The sequence below is a fragment of the Argiope bruennichi genome, chromosome X2 (assembly GCF_947563725.1).
Source record: "Argiope bruennichi chromosome X2, qqArgBrue1.1, whole genome shotgun sequence".
NCBI classification, from domain to species: domain Eukaryota; kingdom Metazoa; phylum Arthropoda; class Arachnida; order Araneae; family Araneidae; genus Argiope; species Argiope bruennichi.
This window is the reverse complement of record NC_079163.1, coordinates 23,239,153-23,253,997: the sequence shown is the minus strand read 5'-3', so window position 1 is coordinate 23,253,997 and position 14,845 is coordinate 23,239,153. Positions and strand designations below refer to the sequence as shown.

The 14,845-nt window shown below is 30.5% G+C and overlaps 1 protein-coding gene across 1 annotated transcript in view; it reads right to left on the bottom strand.

Annotated features, from left to right (window-relative positions):
- The window catches only part of LOC129960304 (fatty acid CoA ligase Acsl3-like), a 64,025-nt gene extending 58,187 nt beyond the window's left edge, over nucleotides 1–5,838 (bottom strand). Inside the window, exon 1 of the mRNA XM_056073641.1 lies at nucleotides 5,685–5,838. The gene's annotated coding sequence lies outside the window, so the exon portion shown is untranslated. The remainder of the gene's footprint in view (nucleotides 1–5,684) is intronic.
- Nucleotides 5,839–14,845: the final 9,007 nt, after the last annotated feature.

Sequence of the window (14,845 nt, the reverse complement as noted above, 5' to 3'; positions counted from 1 at the left end):
TAATGGATTATTCAAAAAAGTCAGTGAATTATAATTGCAGTTTGTCTTACTCTTGTTATTAGTATTTGAAGCAAATGTAAAATAGAATAACATAAATTTAAAAGAAGGGCCTCGCTTAGTCCACCAACATGGTTCCGTATTTCGCAGAGATTGAATGGTTTGGGAAAAAGTTTCAATATAGATAAGCAATTGTCATTGGAATGGTTTAGGGTTATACTGAGATCACCCAAAAGAAAAATGCGGAATATACCAAGGTAAATCAAAACTGATATGTTTCCTAATGTTCTTTTTCCTCTGTAATATATATTTTCTTTTAATTTCTTCATTTATCATTTCCAATATTTTTCATTACTTTTTCATTTACCTTGGTATATAACATAGTTTTGCAGATGAGTAGTCAAAAAAAAAGATAAACTTGAAAAATTTATTTTTCACTAGAGAGCATGGTTTTACATAAGCAGGATCGATGAAAAAGTGTCTATTTACATCGAGACACAAGAGAAAAAGTGTGATAATTTTTTCCTTTTAGTGCTATTTCTAAGAAATGCTCATAGGTATTTTACACACGTATCAACTTAGGAAAGGAAATATTATGTATCTTTGGAAAGAATGTCTGGGTATTGGAGATTTTAATCACTTCGTTTGTAGTGTGAGAATAACGTAATTAGTAATTTTTTCGAGGGTGTGTTAGAAATAATTAAATAAAAAGGTAGGATTTGGATCAAGAAATAAGAGGGCATTTTAAAATAAAGCAATATGGGCTAATTTAAGATTAAAAAAATGGGAAATTAATTAGGATTAGGATTTTAGTAAAGATATATATATATATATATATATATATATATATATATATATATATATATATATATATATATATATATTCACAAGTTTTTAAGCCGTTTTTGGAAAAATAAATGATTAATGGATTAAATATTTTGAGTACCGATAAACGTTTTCCTATTCTGGAATGGTTTAGCACTTTATTTGATTTACTTGACCTTTATATCATTGAAAATCTTTATCTTATGTATAGATATACTCAGGAACATTCTTTATCCTGAAGAAAGAAACAAGTATAATAACACATGAAACTTCTAGCACAGGTGCAACAAGTCTAAGGACAGATGACGCATAAATTTGTTTAAAAATTCAATATTTTAAATTTCAGATCTTTCATACGTTGATATTTGGGAAAGCACATCACTGGTATTATCAAACTTAAATTAGCTTTAAGAAAACTCACAAATACTTCGAAATAAACACTTTGAAAGTGTTTATTCAGTATTTGCTTCTATTTACATTTCAAAGCAAGCTGCAAAAATAGTTTTTCCATTAAATTTACTGTTAATAGCACCTCTGAATAATTTCAATGAATAACTGACCTACATAAAAATATAGATCACATGTTACTGTCTTTGCATTGCATATACGTAATCATTATTATATGTTTTTGAACAATAAAATGTTAATGGCAAAATATCAAACTGGAAAAAGGGGGAGGGCGATTGAGTTTTAGATGAAGCCGATATTGAACAACCTGAGAATAAATTATTTTTCTATGCATTAATTTCTGTTTATTAATTTAGCATCAATAACAGCACATGTAATTCCATGATTGTATGAGAGTCTAAGTACGCCTATTACACTTTTTGCACACAATTATAATTTCAATTAAAACGGTTTTTTTTTTTTTTCGCAATAAGATTTTTCTTGTAAGTAAAATAAATATGTCGCAATAAGATTTTTCTTCAAAGATTTCAAACTTACCTCTTTAATAGATTTCCAAAGCATTTCATTAGTATTTAGATTATCAAATAATCTGCGAAATCAGTCTAAATATGGTGATCCTAATGTTACCACGTCATATAAACAATGTCACAGCATATTACCACGTCACTTTTCTTTAATAAATTATCTCCTTGCAATAAATTTAACGTTTTTTTTATATATATATCAGGAAATGAATTTTTGGGAATTTTTTTCAGGTCATTTCAGGGAAAATTCGGGAAGGTTTTATTATTTATTAGACTTGCATACTAACATAAGGGTTATTGTTAGTAGTATTAAATGAACAGTTAATAGCGATATCTAATTTAAATCTTGTAGCTGATTACTATTCTTTTCATACTAAGCTATTATTACGATGATCAATTTTTATACTAAGCTATTATTAAGCTATACAATTTTTATACTAAGCTATTATTCAGCTATACAATTTTTATACTAAGCTATTAAGCTATACAATTTTTATACTAAGTTATTATTACAATTACTATGATCAAATCGAAGCTCTCTCCAGAGATGAATAGTATACGCCTCACATTTAAGAAGACTGTTAAAATGTATTTACATGTCAAGTCACCATTTATATTGAAGTAAAGGAAAACTATAAGAAGAAAGGCTATGAAACTTTTTCCATTCTTGATTGTTTTTATAAGTAAAATGTGATTAGTGAGAAATGAATAAGAAAATAAAGCACAGGTAATAAAAAAATTAACTTTAAAGATAATTATTCAACTAATTTTTAGTGAATCGAATTTTTCTTGATTATTCTCCTTTGAAATGTAGAGTAATGTAAACGAAAGAAGTATAGTGAAAGAGTTTCTCCTATAATATTTCGTTATACTGTTTTTAGATATGTTTTTATTTTACTTAACGTATTTCATGTTTATAAATATGGAATTTTGTCATCCATTTTTTACTCATTTCCGGATAATCTAGATTTGTACATCTGTGTTTTCAAATAGACAATACATCATTTATTATTCAGAAGACATTGTTTTAAGAAATTTGGTATCGGTTAATTAGTTTAATTTAATTTTGATTACCAACCAGTAGAGCCACTTAGGAGTAATTTTAAGGAATAATTGATTCAAATTTTCATAATAAAATAATAATAAATAAATAAAAAGCAAAAATAAAATTTTTAATGCAATGATAAAACTTAAATTTTAAAAATATGTTCTTATTATATGTATTAATTTTTTTAGCACAAGAGATCTTCATTCAAAAAAAGCTCTCGTGGTCCAAAATTCCTATACATGCACATAGGAAAACTAAAAAGAATACATTGGTCTAAAGAAAATGTAAAAAAGTATTCAAAGTGCATGTGTTTTTTCTATTCGCAATCTTACATTCTTTTTTCAATTATCTATGTTATAGAGATTATTATAAAAGCGTCTTCTTATGATATGAAGGAAAAAAATTTCTCAGTCTTCAGGAAAGCATATCCGTAGCTTGTTACGGAAATAATTGATATGGAATTTGAGTACAAAAGTAATTAAAAAATAATTATGTATTGCATCCACATACGTCTATATTTCCTGGAATATAAAATTTTATATTTTTACAACTGCTTCAACTAAAACTGAATGAAAAATTATTTACAACCTATAATATTATTACAAGCAATCTTATTCAAGATGCTATCGTTTTTTAAATGATTTTTTTTTACCAGTGTGCACATGAGCACTTTATTGAATGTGCAATGCATATATGATTGAATAATTGCATGAATTATCAATTTATGATTCAATTTTTCTTTAATGATTTGACTAAAAACTTGTGTTATATGTTAGATATGTCGGGTGTTTATACATCTGAAAATCTATCAGTGTGCACAAAGATAAATATGTAGGTTTCTACATATACATATAAAGATGCACATACATATAAGCAAATTCCTAATTTACTAATTTTTTATGCAATGAACTGCTAATCTATGGACTGTTACTTGCACCGAAATAAATAAAAAAAGAATGCAAAAATAGCCTAGCTGAAATATACATTCATAAACAAAACAGCAGCCAGACATTTTGAAATATTAAACACCCATGAAAGGTATAATTTTTAAATGCTTGATATAGACAAATAATAAATGACCATAAGCTACTTATGACTAATTACATATTGAATGTCAATCAAGAACAAGGTGATTTATGGATGTAAATTTTCTAAACTAGAGAATTTGAGAATTCATCTTGGTTACAACCATTAATATTGCCGCATTGAAGAAAGGCAGTCGAATATCCATGGCCGAATGGTCATGGCACTGGTCTCATGATCAAGAGACCTGGGTTCGAATCCCGCTAGAGACAATGCGATTAATAGTATATGTAAATACTTAATTCCTTGATTTTTATGTTTTCCTTTATTTCATGTTCCAGAAGATACTGGGTATTTCTTTAATTTATCATACAAGTGTTCTGGACTTTTCTTACTGTCTCCAGAAGAGTATTCTAGAACTTTCTCTGCTTGTATAAAAGCAAAAGATTTGTCAGTTACTGTATTCTCAGTTCTGTGTTCAGTTAATAAATTGATTTAGCTCTACTTCGTGTGTGTATCGTTGAGTTCTATACCAAAGTATCTACGTGACAATATATAATACTATCAGATTCCAGCAAGTTACTATCTCTATAATCTCGAAGAAATTGCTTTTTTGCAGATAAATGATTTAACATTAACGACTTAGTATTGTTTTATTATATATGTTTTTTCAAAATAGTTTACAAATATGATACGTTTGTTTAGCCATAACTTCATACGCCACATAAATGACCATACAGATTCACTGGAAGCTCAAAAAATATTGCAATGAAATAATTTAATATATCCATTTTCAAATTCTTCACCCACATTGTGTGAGTAAGTAACAAAATATCACTTGTATTCGACAAATATTTTTCAATACTTTATGTCAATTTTTTATCATAACCAGCATCAATTCTCTATAAAATATTATTTTTATAGAATTAATTATATATAATAAAATAGTTCTCATTATATACTAAAAATCATTAGGATATCGTGATATAAATCTTGAATATATACTTGAACTATATCGTGATATAAATTTAAAAGGGTTGATTACAATGACAAAAATTGAAATCTATATTATTGCCTATTATATTATCTATACTATATTTATTAAAATTCTAAATCTATATTATTGCCATCGTTTCAAACACGTCTGCAATATTTGTACTTAAAACCATTCTTATTAGACACTTGTAATGAATGTTAAATTAATGCCAAGTCTTCTAGTGTCAGTTATTCTGAGTATTAAAATGTAAAAGAATCAGCTTAAAAATAATTTATCTTTTCAAAATAATTCTAAATTATTTAACTATGGTAAATCTAATCCTCTCTGTGTTTCATGACTGAATGAAATTTTTTTATCATAAAAACCTACTTTTATTTTAACGGAACTTTTTACCATAAAAAGTTAACTTTTAAACATATATTCAAAATTTAATTACTTTATAATTTAATGTTACTGTTTCAACTGATAATGAGCAATTTTTCTAGTTGCCCACTGAATTCCCGTATAAGAGAAATATTCAATAAGAAAAATATGTTCTCATTTTATTGTATCTTACTGCACCATAGGAAAGCATTTTATTGTTGATCATATGTCTGCTGATCTTGATAAAAGGCTAAGTAAGTACATCTAAAACATGAAAAATACACATACACACAAATTTGATTGAAAATTGTGTACTTAAATTCTTTCAGCTAAAATCTAAAACATTAAAAATACGCACACATAAAAACTTGATTCAAAACTGCACATTTAAAATCTTTCAGCTGTGAAACTTATAATGTCTTATTCAAGTACTTACTTTTCAAAGCAGCAATGGCAACAATAAAATAAAACATTTAAATTCAAACGGAGAACTACTTACCACAAAAGTATTTGACTGACACAACGAACTATTTGGTTGACTTCAAAGTTCACAATGGGGTCTTAAAGGAAGAATGATAATACTTCATCAGCCACCGTGATTGTGAAAGTTTCTGTGTGTACAAAGGTTTTCTCGACTAATCATGCCTAGTCAACAGAAGATTAGCAATCGAATCTAAAGGATAAGCTTATGGCTGGTATCTTTAAACGAATATCATTTCAATTCGGCCGGAGATAAAGAAGAGACAGATAAGAATACGATTTCTTTGAATCGATTCATCAAATCCTTCTCAATATGGATGAATCGCATATCAAAAATTATCAAGGAGATATTTGTGCTTGGACACAAATTTGATTGTGTATAATGCGTGGCAGATGCAGGTACAAAGCGGTGAAACGTTAATTTATCATGCTAGTTTTCTCAACAAGGCTTGTGTACTGACACTAAGGTGTTTAAAGCGGTATGTTTTAAATGTGATTTTAATTATTTTATGTTATTCAAGCATAAGCAGTTATTTGAGTAAATTCGCCGCTCATTCATAAAGCAAAGATGTGAAATCAAAAATAATTGCAGGTATTATCTCTATTACTTCGTGGTATAGCGCATCTTGCCAAGTCCATAAATCTTATACCTATGATAAAAAGTAGGTCAGATATCATCAGTTGGTCAAAGTGATCAGGAACGCCAAGATAGAACCTGAGATAAAAGTCTGGTCTAGCTGATATATATGGGATTATGTTGCCTTTTTGCTGCACTTTCAAGGAAAAATTGCATTTGTGTTTCTCTTGGAGGAAAATCAGAAGAAAGCGAGCTCAATCACAATAATCAATTCATTGTTAAAGCACAAATTAATTCACCAGTTGTTAAATAATGCTGGTTAAAACCATAGCCAGAGGATAAATTCATAACCTTCTTCTTTTTCTTCACATTTTAATGAAAAATAAATAAGTCTAGATACAGAACATAAAAGAAACATATGTATAGGAAAGCAGTTTTTCTGAAACATTGGTCTATATATATGAAAGAAAAGAGTATTCTCATTTTTGAAAAATTGACTTTGTTAGTTTCTTTTGATTAAGCGAGACATATTTGAATAATTTTAAAGTAAATGACTCAAAACCTGCATACTCTTATAATAAGTATATTCCTTATTTTATTCAATGCATAGTTTCACTTCAGCATTCTATAGTTGGCTTCGCTTCCTTAACATTTTCTCCGCTTTTATTTTTTCATTATTATTTATTCTTCCTTTCTAAGTTTCAAACAGAATTTCAACGAAAATTTGGTTTGCAATTTAGAAAACTAGAATGCTTAAAAAATTTATTTCTTTTACTTTTTTCAAAGGAGAAAAAAATAGAGCATTTTTGTCTTAAAAATGTGGTAAAAAAATTTCGAAATAACTTGTGTGTGTGTGTGTGTGTCTCTCTCGCAAAACTATATCGATTCCTAACAGTAAACCACTGATATTTGAAGATGTTTTCTTTAGCTGTACCAGTCAACTCGTTTGACTGGTACAGGCCGGTTGAATTCTTAAAACGCAAAAATGATTGAAATAGTTATTGTGGTTAATTAAGAATACTCTGACGCTTTTGTATTTATTTGTTCAGGTTTGTTGATATTGTTGTATCTATTGTCATTGATTCCTTTATAGATTCAAAATACTAACTTTTGTACTTCCATGAGAAGTCTATATTTCTGAATGTTTTCAATTCCTGGATTCATTTTGTATTCTTCTATTTTGGATTACCTTTATTTTTTCAAAATTGTAATAAATAAAGAGCCCCTTTATTTTTTGAAATACAGCAGCTAATCAGTATATTCAAATTATTAACTGTCGTAATAAAATAGAATAAATTGGCATTAACTTCTTGTGCATTTTACATATGTAGATAATTCAAAAAATTTAGTGATTTTTGTTTGCCTCAAATTCCATAGGTATTTTATCTAAATTTAAAAAGAAATTCAGTACAGAATAACAAACAAAATTCCCGAAACGACTTAAATATGAAAACACACATATGGGAGTAATGTGAAAACTAGATGTGATCAAAATGTAAAAATTTCTAGTCGTGGAGTCTTGTAAATAGGGATTGCAATACCGATATACCGGGATACCGAATACCGGTATTTTGAGCCATTTGTACAATTTTGTAATACCGATAGTCACAAATTTAAATACCATTTTTTCGGTAATTACTAGAATTTTTTTTAAAAAATGTCTCCACTATATGCTCAGGGATCGCCAACATAACAAAATAGTATACGTTTTTGTTTTTATGTCTCCGTAACGGGCGAAATTAATTAGATTGTGAATACAAAGTTGTATCGTACAATCAAGAGAAGTGATAAAATATGTGAATCATCCAAGGATGAGAGTTAAAACTATCCTATTACAGCTCCGAGCGATACTGCACACGCTCAGGATTCGTAGTCTGATATTCGTATTTTTTAAATATCTCGATATTTTTTTAAATTGGTGAGTTTGTTATTCACATTGCATTTGCATATCATACTTTAAGTTGATTAAGTTGGTTGGTGCAAATCAGCAATTGTTCTATGCTCATGGAATTCAATTAGGAGTAATAGATGTATTATACCAAAAAAAATGAAGAACAGAAGAATCCAAATACTGTGTATATAGAAACTTCGGATTCCGACTTTGAAGAGAATGAGAGTGAGAGAGATATGACAATGAAGATAATGACAATGTAATTGTTGAAGAAGATATTGCTAATGAGGATGAAAAAACTAACCCATCAAGAATTACTTCCTATAATTTATAAAGTTCGAAAAATTGCTCAGATATTTAAACGTTCCCTTACAAAAAATGCCATATTACAAAAATATATACTAATTGAAAATAAAACAGAATATATGTTAATATTAGAATCTAAAACAGGTTGGAACAGTTTACTGCTAATGATGGAACGATTTTTAAAACTGAGAAATCTAATCCAAAAAGCAATAATCGACTTAAACCTGCAAATTAATTTTTGCAAATAGTGAGTTCGACTTAATATCCAGAACTGTATCAGCTCTACTTCCAATAAAACTGGCTCTTGAGGCATTATGTTGGAGAGATTCTAATTTATTAACAGCTAATGCAACAGTAAATTTCATGTTGCAGTCACTGAAAGAACAGCACACATCATTATCTGAAGAATTATATATTACATTGAAAAATCGCACCGAAGAAAAGAATACCGAAATAGAAAATGTCTTACGGTATTTACATAATTATAATGATTTTAAAAATGAAAATGGATGAGAAGAAAAGAGACTAACCAATTCGAATCTAATCAAGATTATAGTAAATTTTTTTTTAAATTTTTACCCACAAACATATCCGCATTCAGAAGAATTCGGTATAGTTATCAAAGATTATGATGACACTAATGTCGTTAGTTAAAAGGAATTGTGTCTTGAACAAAAATTAGAATTAGCGATACATAAAAAAATTCAACAAATCAAAATACAATACAGATATCAGCTATATCCAAAACCATCCGACGAGAAATCGATTTATTTGCAGATGAGGGATTTAGAGGTAAATACTTGGGAAAAGTATATCGCCCATTGCTAACAGCACCACCAACTAGCGTAGATGCCGCAACTAGCGTAGATGCAGGCTTAATGACAGTGCAATTGATGCATTATGTTTTTTAAGATCACATTTCAAAAATTTGTAATAGTACCACAGACTGGATAGTGATATTTACACTTTTTTGTGATTTAAATAAATAAGATGTTCCTTTACTTTTTTGTGATTCTTTATATACTGTTATAATTTATAAGTTACAAATTATCTTTTGTGATATTTACACTCTCTAATAAAACTGGCAAATAAAACAAAGTAACACCTGTGTTTTCTTCCTTTTTCTAAAATTTCTATTACCGGTACTAAAACCGGTATCCCGGTATTAAGATCTAAAATATACCGAATACCGGTATTGAACTTTTAGTCCGATATTGCAATCCCTACTTGTAAATATGTTCATTATTGTCTTAATTCCAGACCAACAAAATTAAACTTAGTAAAATGAAAACAATGGTTTTAATTCATTTGAGGAGTACCAGTCTACTTCGATATCATGAGTATGTGATTAACTTTTAAAGAGTTTCTTTCGAAAAGGAGAAAAAAAAGCCTAATTATGACTTTAGACATGAATTTTTGATGAACACGACATGCATATTCTTTACAAATAAATACATGTAAATAAAAAAGAAAATAGTTACCACTAAAAACAGAATATAGAGGGACAAAAGTCAAACCATACGCTTAAGTAGTAAAGTTTTAGAAAATGTTTTCGCAAAATATTGCGTCAGAAGCGAGGTATTGCCGAAAAGTTGTGTATATGCCGGAGTCCAAGTAATATGGAAAGATTGCAGCAAAGTCAAACAATTCAATCATTTTTTTCCAAAGGAATAGCTCCTTGAGCGGTTACGTTTTACTCTTTAATTTCGCCACAGAAAATATCAGATAGAGAATCTTATATCCACAAGATTTTTATAGTTAGTTTTTAATTACTATAATTCTGTCAAAATTTGGGAACTAATGAAAGATGGAAAACAATCAGGGACCGAGGTCTCTTAATAAATAAAAAAAGCAAGAAATCAAAGATTTAAGTATACCCAATATCTGAACTTATGTGCAATCGTGCAGGAATTAGTAACGAAAGTCATCGGTGCCATGCATATTAATAATGTAACTAGAATTCGTGAAAATGTATTGATAGGCATATTGATAGATCCTATCATATACTGTGCGTACAGTTCTATAAATATCCTCTGGACAAAATTTTTTGGAAAAAATTAGATACTTTTTTACTTTTTAAATGACACAAAAATATTCACACACAAAAAAAAAGTAAAATGAAATTATGAATCGAATGAAATTTTTATAACACTTTATCGACCCTCTTAAATTCGTATTAATTTCAGTACTTGAGTTTTCGTTAGGAATAATTTGCGTTAAATAATACATTTAAAATATCATAATTATTCTAAAATATTATGTTACTTTATGTTCCGACCTGTCACTGTGCTGCCCTCTTGCGGCAAAGAGAAAAACACTTCAGTGTATCGTGTAGCGTTAGCGAGTGTGTGTGCGGTAGCAGGGCAGCGCCTGCTAAGTAAGCAATGATGACCAGAATAAAAGGAAAAGGAGTCCAAATTTATTCTTGTGTTGTGATTTTTTAATAATATGAGAGCTATCGACATAAATTTAGTGCTTGTGTAATCATATGGTCCGTCGAGCCGGAGTTGAAATAGCGATCAGCGATCTATTACGTTTTTTTTTTGTGTGTGAAAATATGCGAAGTGGATTAGCGTAGGCTTAGGAAACGAAAGTTGTAGCTTGAGTGGTGTTTTCTGTTTCTGTTCTCTGTGTTTTCGCGTATTCTCTCGTCCCAATTCTCATGGATAATTATTGTGGGTAAGTGTTCAATTACTTAAATTTTCATTATGTCTTTGTCTAGTTTGAAGAAAGACGAATTAAAGAGTTTGTGTACGGAATTAAATATTAAATTTGCATCTTCCGCTAAAGTTGTAGATTTGATAAGTATAATTGAGAATAGTGACATTTATAAGCAAAAAATTGAGGTTGTGAAAAATTTAATTAAAGAGATTTCAGACGAAAGAAGTAAAAATTTGGATCAAGCCGAAAACGAAAGGCGTTCATTAGAACAAAAATTGGAGATTGAAAGGCTTTCGCTTTTGCGTGTAGAGAAAGAAATAGAGCTTTTAAAGCTCAAATCCTCATCGTGTGAGCTTAGCGATAATGAACAGAGTTTTAGTTTAGAGAATTTAATTAAGAGTATCAAAGTTTTGACGATTCCTGTTCCCAAAAATGCTGAATGTTTTAATCTCTTTTTCAATTCGCTCGAAAAAGCTTTCAAAACAAAAGCAGTTAGTGATAAATTTAAAGCGGAAATTCTATTAAATCTTTTAGGGGATAGAATTGGCAATTTAATGGTTTACATTAAAGAAGAAGAGTTGAGTGACTATGAAAAAATTAAATCTATTGTCTTAAAACAATTTCAACCAACTTATCAAGAATGTCTAAAACAATTTAAAAGTGCAGTAAAATTGCCAACAGAAAATTATGCGCAATTTGCTTCAAGAGTTAGATCTGTTTTTGAGTATTACATTCAACTTCGTAATGTGAATGATTTTTCTAAATTGTGTGAGTTAATGGTTTCTGATCAGATTTTTAGCACTCTTCCTCAAGATTTAAAAAGTCATATCAGTATTAAACAAGGAGAATCTGTTTTTAATGTGCAGGAATTAAGTAGAGAATGTGATTTATTTGTGGCTTCTAAAACCGGAACCAAAACTGAGTTTTCCCGCGCATTCGTTACGAATAGAAATGAGCAAAGGAATTTCGGTAAAGGAAATTTTGAGAATCGTAATAGAAATGTTTCTAAAGTGTTCTTATCGAATACTAATTCTAAATGCGTTATGTGCCAGAACAACCACTCAATATTTAAATGTCAGGAATTTCAAAAACTTTCTGTTAGTGATAGAGTTGCATTTGTGAAATCCCAAAACTTATGTTTTAAATGCCTCTCACCAATATGCAATGTGAAAAAGTGTTCTGCAAGAAATTGCTTTTGTAATAAACCTCATAGTAGGTTACTTCATTATCCCAGAGAGTTTGATCATTTCAGTGGGAGTGGTAAAAACGAAACTAGTACCATAGTTAATAAAGAGGAAAGTTCAACTTTAAACCCGGAAGTTCATTCCTTTTATCCAACTTCTTGCGCAACTAATGAAAATGTGCAATCGACATTTTCAGCTACGAGTACGGTTGAAAATAAACAAATGAGAACTGTATTGTTAAGCACGGCTAAATTTTATATTCGAGATAAATTTGGGAATCTGCAATGTGTTAGAGGGTTGCTGGATGTAGGAAGTCAGTCCGATATTATGACTTCGGAGTGTGCAAACAGATTAGGGTTAAAACAAGAAAAAATAAATGTAACAATATCATGTTTAAATAATTCCTCAATGACTGTTACCAAATTTATTAAAGCTGAAATTTCAAATGCTGATAAGAGCTTTAAGCAAAATTTTGAGTTTCTTGTTGTAGATAAAATCACTGAGTTAACCCCAGTTAAATATTTAAGTGTTAAAGAACAAATTCCTTCTAATATTAATTTGGCTGATAATTTTATGGTTCCCCAAAAAGTTGATTGTCTCCTAGGTGCTAAATCGTTCTATCATTTGTTGAGGCCAGAAAAGATATACTCATCAAATGCAGAGTTGTTTTTTCAAAATAGTGTTTTTGGATTTTTGGCTTGCGGTAGTGTAATGGAATTTGATTCCCCAAAAATTCATTGTGGGTTAATTATTGATGAAGATTTAAACAATACCATGAAAAAATTCTGGGAACTAGAAACTGTTGAGTTAGAGACCCCTAAATCCCATGAGGCAAAAATCGCTGAGGAACATTTTGTTAAAACTCATTATAGAGAGCCTAGTGGAAAATATGTAGTCACAATCCCACTTAAAGAGGAACATAGTTGTTTAGGCGAGTCTAAAAGTATAGCATTAAAAAGATTAAATTCACTTTGGAGTAAACTATCTCGTGATAAAACTTATTTAAAATTGTATGAAGAATTTATTAATGAGTATGAAAGGTTGGGACATATGAGAGACGTGACGCATGAGACAGAACCAGAGACATGCCCCATCATGGAGTATATAGACCAGAGAAAATGACCACTAAGCTTCGTGTAGTATTTAATGCCTCTAGTGAAACTACGAATGGAAATTCATTCAATAGCTTGCAAATTAATGGGGGAATTGTGCAGGAGGACTTAATTTCAATTATGATGCGATTCCGCAAACATCCATATGCATTTATTGCGGACATTGAAAAAATGTATAGGATGATTTACATTCATCCCAGTCAGCGAAACCTACAAAGAATACTTTGGAAGGACAGTGAGTATGGTTCAGTGAAAACGTTTGAACTGTCGACAATTACTTACGGTACTACTAGTGCCCCATTTTTAGCTACTCGAACGCTAATTCAAATTGCAAGGGATGAGGGACACAATTTTCCCCTTGCAGCACCTGTTGTCGAGAAAGATTTTTATGTGGACGATGTGCTATCTGGTGCTAAGACTTTACCCGTATGCATAGAGATGCAACAGCAGCTCACTTCCATGTTAAAACGAGCTGGCATGAACTTGCACAAATGGCGAGGCAATCATCCTCAGTTGTCTACCACTTCTGGATGCAACTACGACTTTGCAGACTGTGATAACAAAACTTTAGGTGTCACGTGGGACCATACTAATGACTGTTTTTGTTTTAAGGTGTCCATAACTTCAACGGATGTTCATACTAAACGAACAGTTTTATCCACAATAGCCAAGTTGTTTGACCCTCTGGGCCTCCTTGATCCTGTGATTTCACTAGCGAAAATCTTTCTACAAAAATTGTGGCTTCTGAATCTTCAATGGGATGATCAGCTTCCTCCTGAAAATCATAGTGAATGGGAGAAGTTTTCAACCGAGTTACAGTGCATTAACAACATCAAGGTGAGCAGATGTATTCTTCCATTTTCCGACGTCGAAGCTATAGAGCTTCATGGTTTCAGCGACGCTTCTGAAGCTGCCTTTGGAGCTGTTGTGTACTGCAAATCCCAAACACCTGCTGGTGAGGTTGTTGTCAAGATGGTGGCCAGTAAATCCAGAGTGGCTCCACTGAAGAAGCTCACGATCCCGAGATTGGAGCTCTGCGCTGCTGTGCTGCTGGTGAAATTGATGCAGCGTATCCAGTCGGCTCTTCGATTGAAAGTGTCCAATACCTATTACTGGAGCGATAGTGTGATTGTGCTGTCAAAAAAGAGACGTCCCAGTTAAAAACCTTCGTGGCAAACCGTGTAGCCACACTTCAAGACCTTTCGTGTCAGGAGCAGTGGAGACATGTTTCATCAGGTGATAATCCAGCTGATCTTATCAGTCGTGGTGTAAATCCGTCCAAAATGCTCGAGAGTAACTTGTGGTGGGAAGGCCCTGCCTTTCTAAAAGACAGTGAGTATCCGTGCAGAGAAATCTCTGACTCTGTGATAAAGGACGATGTAGACTGTGAACTCAAAAAAGTTGACTGTGAAAGTGTTTTAGTTACTACATTGAACAATTCATGTGTTA